Source organism: Carcharodon carcharias, chromosome 4 (assembly GCF_017639515.1).
Source record: "Carcharodon carcharias isolate sCarCar2 chromosome 4, sCarCar2.pri, whole genome shotgun sequence".
Classification (NCBI taxonomy): domain Eukaryota; kingdom Metazoa; phylum Chordata; class Chondrichthyes; order Lamniformes; family Lamnidae; genus Carcharodon; species Carcharodon carcharias.
The window spans coordinates 188,374,881-188,382,854 of NC_054470.1; positions in this window are offsets into that span (position 1 = coordinate 188,374,881).

Genomic DNA, 7,974 nt, shown 5'->3' on the forward strand with positions numbered 1-7,974 from the left:
CTTAGCAGTTAACTGTCAGTCACCTTCAGTGGTGCATTCTCCATGGCGATGCCACTTACCAACCAATCAGCACTATTTTCACATACAGTATAAATTGTTGTTTTCCTTGGTAGTCTTGTGAGTGTCCTGATGAGTGCAAGATCAAAAGCTTGGACATGTCTTTTTTTTCAGAAGAATCGATTTCCACCAGACCTCCTCCCCGACCTCATAACCCAAACCTCTACCTTGACCCATTTATTTATAAACATGTAGTAAAATACATGAAAAAACATGCCTATGAATGGCTTAAATTCTGATTTAGTTTGGCTTTGTTATTTCACTTCAGTTTTGTCACTCACTCCTGTTGTCACTCACTCCTGTTGTCACTCACTCTTGTTAGTACTTCTGGCTTCAGTAAGTTCTTGGCCATTGGAAGGATAGCTTGGGTATTACGTTGCTGAACCAGACTACTGTCCATACTTTCAATAGATGTGTTTCTCTACTCTGGGATTGCCTTGTGGCCAGCTGTACTGGATCTACTCAATTTTTTGATGACCCCTTTGGCAATTTTCACTGCTGCCTCAGCCTTCCCATTTGACGGGGAATAGTGTGGGGACAATATGTAGTGCTGAATTTCCCAATCATTCATGAAGTGCCTGAATTCTTCACTCTTGAACTGAGAGGCCATGATCACTCATAACAATGTCAGGAATGCCATTTTGACTGAAGTGTGCTTTCAGGCATTCTATAATCTCACTAGCAGTCATTGATGTCAGTTTTCCTAACTCCCATTAGTCTCAATAGTGATCAACAGTGACTCAGTTCCAGTGAGTGTAAAGAGGTCTGCTCCAAACTCTAACCATGTTCTGTCTGGGATGTCATGATCCTTAGCTTGATGTTCATTACAAGCACTGCACTTACTGATATGATCCTTGATCTCATTGCTCATGTTTGGTTGGTAGAGCACCTCTCTTGCCTCCTTAGACTAGACTCGATTCCTTGATGGCTTGTACAGAGGTGTTTCAGCATCTCTTTCCTCATGTCCTTAGGGATGATGACACCGGTTCCTTTGTACAAGATGCAACCTTGGGCTATGACTTCATCCCTGTTTGCCCAATACTTTCTTATAGCAATATGTGTCCTTAACGGTTTCCAACCATCCTTTCATCACTATTTCCTGTAGCATTTGGAGAACTGCATCTCATTGCATAGTTTGCTTGATCTGAGTAAGGCACTTGTCTGTCAGATACAAAGTTTCTGCTGGTTGGATGACTTCCAGCGCATGAGGTGCTGTTGTTTCTCATTGAATCTGGAAGGTTTCACACTCTGTACTAGTATCATCAACTTTCTTCAAAGGGAATGCAGTCCCCCACAGCATGTCAGCCATGTACATCCACTCCCCCTGCTTGTACTTCACTTCCAAACGATATCTCTGCAAACAAAGTAACATCCTTTGGAGCAGATGGAAGCGGTTTGAGAAAGATGCTTTGAAGTGCCTCGTGGTCAGACTCTACTGTTACTTTGTCTCTCCTAAACAGATCCTGATTAAAATGCTCACAAACATAGGAAATAGTCAGACACTCTTTCTCAATCTGTGCGTAGCATTATTTGGTTTGTGTAAATGCTCTGGATGTAAACACAACTGGTTGTGCTTGCTGTGTGAGGGTTGCTCTAAGTCCTGACTCATTGGCATCAGACTGCAGGGTGACCTCATCGGTTAACATCGTAGTACCTCAGTACTGGCGTAGTTGTCACTAGTTGTTTGATGTGAGTGAAAGCTGATTCATGCTCTGTGCCCTAACACCGCTGAATATCCTTTCTCATGAGCTTGCATAGAGGCTCACACTCTGATGACAAATTGGGAAAGAACTTTGCTGTTCACAAGTCCAGCAAATCATTGCACCGCCTTCACATCTATTGGTGCTGCATTTGTGCTAGAGCTCACACCTTAGCAGGATCAGGGTGAACTCTTTTCACCAGCAGCACATGACCTCTGTACTTGACTTCAATCAAAAGAACATAAGAAATAGGAGCAGGAGTAGGCCACTCGGCCCCTCAAGCCTGCTCTGCCAATCAATAAGATCTTGGCTGATCTGCCCCAGACCTCAACTCCTCTTTTCGTGCCAGCCCCTCATAATCCTCAACTCCCCGATGTTTCAAAAATCTTTCTACCTCCTCTTTAAATACTTTCAGTGATCTAGCCTCCACAAGTCTCTGAGGTAGAGAATTCCAGACATTCACTACCCTCTGAGAGAAGAAATTCCTTCACATCTCAGTTTTAAATGAGCGTCCCTTTATTCTGTAACTGTGTCCCTTAGTTTGAGATTCCCCCACTGGTGGAAACATCTTCTCAACATCTGCCCTGTCAAGCCCCCTCAGAATCTTGTACACTTCAATAAGATCACCCCTCATTCTTCTAAACTCTAATGAATAAAGGTGTAACCTGTTTAGCCATTCTTGATAAGTCAACCCCTTTATCCCAGGAATCAGCCTAGTGAATCTCTTTTGAACTGCCTCCAATGCCAGTATATCCTTTCTTAAATACGGGAACCAAAACTGTACACAGTACTCCAGATGCGTCCTCACCAACACCCTGTACAGTTATAACAAGACTTTCCTATTTTTAAACTCCAACCCCCTAGCAACACAGGCCAAAATTCCATTTGACTTCTTAACTACTTGCTGCACCTGCATGCTAATGTTTTGTGTTTCATGCACAAGAACACACAGATTGCACTGCGCTGCACTTTTTTGGAGTCTCTCTCCATTTAAGTAATAGTCTGCCTTTTGATTCTTCCTACCAAAGTGCATGACCTCACACTTTCCTACATTAAACTCTATCTGCCAAGTTTTTGCTCACTCACTCAACCTGTCTATATCCTCCTGCAGATTCCTTATGTCCTCATCACAACATGTGTCCCATCTCTTTTTGTATTGTCAAAAATTAGCAATTATTACACTCTACCCCCTCCTCCAAGTCATTAATATAGATAGTAAATGATTGAGGCCCTAGGATTGATCCTTGTAGCACTCCACTAGTTACATCTTTCCAACCTGAAAAAGACCTATTAATCCCAACTCTCTAGTCTTCTGTGTGTTAACCAATCCTCAATCCATGCTAATACATTACCCCCAATACTGTGAGCTCCTATCTTGCGCAATAACCTTTTATGTGGTACCTTTTCAAATGCCTGCTGGAAATCCAAATACACTACATCTACCTTTATCAACTCTGCTTGTTGTATCCTCAAAGAACTCTAGCAAATTTGTCAAACATGATTTCCCTTTCACAAAACCATGTTGACTCAGTTTGATTGTGTTAAGCTTTTCTAAATGTCCTGCTATTTCTTCCTTAATAATGGACTCTAGAATTTTCCCAATGACAGATGTTAAGCTGACTGGCCTATAGTTTCCTGCTCCTTCTTGAAAAGGGGTGTCACATTAGTAGTTTTCTAATCCACTGGGACCCTCCCGGAATCCAGTGAGTTCTGGGATATTTCGATCAATGCATCCATTATCTCTGCAGCCACTTCCTTTAAAACCCTTGGATGCAGGCCATCAGGTCCTGGCGACTTGGATGCCTTTAGACCCATTAGTTTATCAAATACTTTTCCCACCTAATGGAGACTGTCACATGATCTTTCCTCCCATTAGCTCCTTGCTTATCTGATATCTTTGGGATGTTTATAGTGTCCACCACCATGAAAACTGATGCAAAATATTGGTTTAAATTATCTTCCATTTCCCTGTTCCCCGCTATCACATCCTCCAAGGGTCCCATGCTCACTTTAACCATTCTCTTTTTATATTCCCGTAGAAGCTCTTGCTGTTTGTTTTTATATTTCTTGCCAATTTTCTTTCACAATCAATTTTCTCCCTCGTTATTATTAGCTTCTTCGTCATCCCCTGCTGGTTCCTAAAACATTCCCAATCCTCTGGCCTACCATTAGTTTTCGCTGCTTTGTATGCCTTAGTTTTTGATCGGATACTCTCGTTGGCCACCTTTGTTAACCACGGGTGGTTCATCCTTCTCCTCGACTCCTTCTTTTTGACCGGGATAAATTTTTGCTGAGTGTCATGAAATATATGTCTGCCGCTGCTGATCCATTGACCTTCCCCCTAGTCTGTTTTCCCAGCCCGCTTTAGCAAACTCTTTCTTCATACTTCTGTAATTGCCCTATTTAAGTTGAGGACACTGGTTTGAGACCCGAGTTGCTCACCCCCAAACTGAATTTGAAATTCTACCATGTTGTGATTGCTACCCCCCTAGAAGATCCTTAATTACAAAAAGTCTTATTAATCCCACCTCATTACACATTACTAGATCTAAAATAGCCTGTTCCCAGGTAGGTTCTGCCATGTATTGCTCTAAGAAACAATCCCTGATGCACTCTACAAATTTCTTTTCCATATTATCCCTGCCAATCTGATTTGACAAGTCAATATGCAGATTAAAATCACTCATGACAATTGTAGCACCCTTCTTACACACCTCCATTATTTGCCGATTTATACTTTGCCTTACAGTGTGGTAACTCTTCAGGGGCCTACAAACAACTCCCACCCATGACTTCTTTCCCTTGCTATTCCTTAATTCCGCCCAAACTGATTCCACATCTCTATCTATTGCACCTATGCAGCTACTCACCGCTGGACTGATACCTTCCTTTATTAACAAAGCTACCCCACCTCCTTTTCCTTTTTTGCCTATTTTTCCGGAACGTTGAATACCCTTGAATATTGAGTTCCCAGTCTTGGTCACCCTGTAACCACGTCTCTCTAATAGCTATCAAGTCATATCCATGTATTTCTGTTTATGCCTCATCTATCTTGTTACAAATGCTATGTGTATTCAGATAAAGAGCCTTAAGCTTTGATTTTTTACCATTATTATTCATTCTGGTTCTAATTTCTGCTGCACTCTTCTGCTTATATTTTCTGCCCCTTCCTGTCACACTTTGATTATCATTCACCTCTTCACTACCCTGCACCTCTGCTCTCTCGTTTCTTTTTGATTTTTTAAACTTCTCTTCAATTGAACCCTCCCCCCACTAATTAGTTTAAAGTCCTATCTACAACCCTAATTATACAATTCGCCAAGACACTGGTCCTAGCATGGTTCAAGTGGAGCTTGTCCCAACAGTACAGCTCTGTCCTTCCCCAGTACTGGTGCCAGTGACCCATGAATTGTCCCACATTCTCCCGCACCAAACTTTGAGCCACGCATTTACCTCTCTAATCTTATTTACCCTATGCCAATTTGCACGTAGCTCAGGTAGTAATCCAGAGATTATTACCTTTGTGGTTCTGCTTTTTAATTTAGCTGCTTGTAGTCCCTCGGCAGAACATCTTTCCTAGTCCTATCTATGTCATTGGTACCTACGTAGACCACAACAACTGGATCCTTCCACTCCCACTCTCCAGCCCAAAAGAGATGTCATTAACCTCGGTACCAGGTGGGAAACAGAGCCTTCGGGACTCTCTGTCTTTGCTGCATTGAACAGTATCTATTCCTCTAACTATGCTATCCCTATTACTACTACATTTCTCTATTCTCCCCCCACTTCAATGGCTCTCTGTACCACGGTGCTATGGTCAGTTCACTCATCCTCCCTGCACTCTGTGCTCTCATTCTCACCTTGTACCTATTGGACAAGGGGACTGGCTGAGGCTCCTCCAGAGCTAAATTCTGGATCCCCATACCTGCCTCACTCACAGACACACCCTTCTGCCCTGACTATGGTCCAAACAGCTCTCTTCTCGCTGTTTAAAACACTGAAACTCCCGCTCTCTCTTTGTTGTGTTAAACACTGAAACTCCTGGCTCTCTCCTCACTGTTTTAAACACTGAAACTCCCGTTCTCTCCTCACTGTTTTAAACGCAGAAATTCCCAGCTCTCTCCTCGCTGTTGTAAACACTGAAACTCCCGGCCATCTCTTCACTGTTTCAAACTGAACTCCCAGCTCTCTCCTCGCTGTTTTAAACTGAACTCTCAGCTCTCTACTCACTGTTTTAATCGCTCAAACTCACAGCTCTCTCCTCATTGTTTAAAACACTGAAACTACCGGCTTTCTCATCACTGTTATAAACACTGAAACTCTTGGCTTTCTCCTCATTGTTTTAAACACTGAAACTCCCAGCTCTCTCCACATTGTATTAAAAGCTGAACTCCTGGGTCTCTCCTCGCTGTTTTAAACACTGAAACTTTCAGCTCTCTCCTCACTGTTATAAACAATGAAACTCCCAGCTCTCTCATCACAGTTATAAACACTGAAACTCCCGGCTCTCTCCTCATTGTATTAAAAGCTGAACACCTGGGTCTCTCCTCGCTGTTTTAAACACAAATTTCCAGCTCTCTCCTCCCTGTTTTGCACTGAAACTCCGGGCTCTCTCCTCACTCTTTTACATTGAAACTTCTGGCACTCTCCTCGCTCTTTTAAACACTGAAACTTTCAGCTCTCTCCTCACTGTTATAAACATTGAAACTCCCAGCTCTCTCATCACTGTTATAAACACTGAAACTCCCGGCTCTCTCCTCACTGTTTTAAACACTGAAACTCCCGGCTTTCTCCTCGCTGTTTTAAACACTGAAACTCCCGGCTCTCTCCTCACTGTTTTAAACACTGAAACTCCCGGCTCTCTCCTCACTGTTTTAAACACTGAAACTTTTGGCTCTCTCCTCGCTGTTTTAAACACTGAAGCTCCTAGCTCTCTCCTCAATGTTTTAAACACTGAAACTCCCGGCTCTCTCATCACTGTTTTGCACTGAAACTCCCAGCACTCTCCTTGCTGTTTTGCACTGAAACTCCGGGCTCTCTCCTCACTGTTTTACATTGGAACTTCTGGCTCTTTCCTTGCTATTTTAAACACTGAAACACCCGGCTCTCTCCTCGCTGTTTTAAATGCTCAAACTTGTGGTTCTCTCCTCACTGTTTTAAACTGAACTCCCAGCTCCCCACTCACTGTTTTAAACGCTCAAAGTCCCAGCTCTCTCATTGCTGTTTTAAACACTGAATGTCCTGGCTCTCTCCTCAAGGTTATAAATGCTGAAACTCCCGGCTCTCTCCTCATTGTTTTAAACTGAACCCCCAGCTGTCTCCTCACTATTTTAAATGCTCAAACTCCCAGAACTCTCCTCGCTGTTTTAAATACTGAAACTCCAAGCTCTCTCCTCGCTGTTTTAAATACTGAAACTCCAAGCTCTCTCCTCGCTGTTTTAAATACTGAAACTCCAAGCTCTCTCCTCGCTGTTTTAAATACTGAAACTCCCAGCACTCTCCTTGCTGTTTTAAATACTGAAACTCCAAGCTCTCTCCTCGCTGCTTTAAATAATGAAGCTCCAAGCTCTCTCCTCTCTGTTTTAAATACTGAAACTCCCAGCTCTCTCCTCACTGTTTTAAATACTGAAACTCCCAGCACTCTCCTCGCTGTTTTAAACACTGAATGTCCCGGCTCTCTCCTCTCTGTTTTAAACACTGAAACTCCCAGAACTCTCCTCTCTGTTTTAAACACTGAATCTCCCAGCTCTCTCCTCGCTGTTTTAAATACTGAAACTCCCAGCTCTCTCCTCAATGTTTTAAATATTGAAACTCCAAGCTCTCTCCTCACTGTCTTAAATATTGAAACTCCAAGCTCTCTCCTCACTGTCTAAAATACTGAAACTCCCAGCTCTCTCCTCACTGTTTTAAATACTGAAACTCCCGCTCTTTCCTCGCTGTTTTAAATACTGAAACTCCCGCTCTCTCCTCGTTGTTTTAAATACTGAATGTCCCAGCTCTCTCCTCTCTGTTTTAAACTGAACTCCTGGCTCTCTCCTCGCTGTTTTAAACTGAATTCCCAGCTCTCTGCTCGCTGTTTTAAATACTGAAACTCCAAGGTCTCTCCTCACTGTTTTAAATACTGAAACTCCAAGCTCTCTCCTCACTGTTTTAAACACTGAATGTCCCGGCTCTCTCCTCGCTGTTTTAAACTGAACTCCCAGCTCTCTCCTCACTG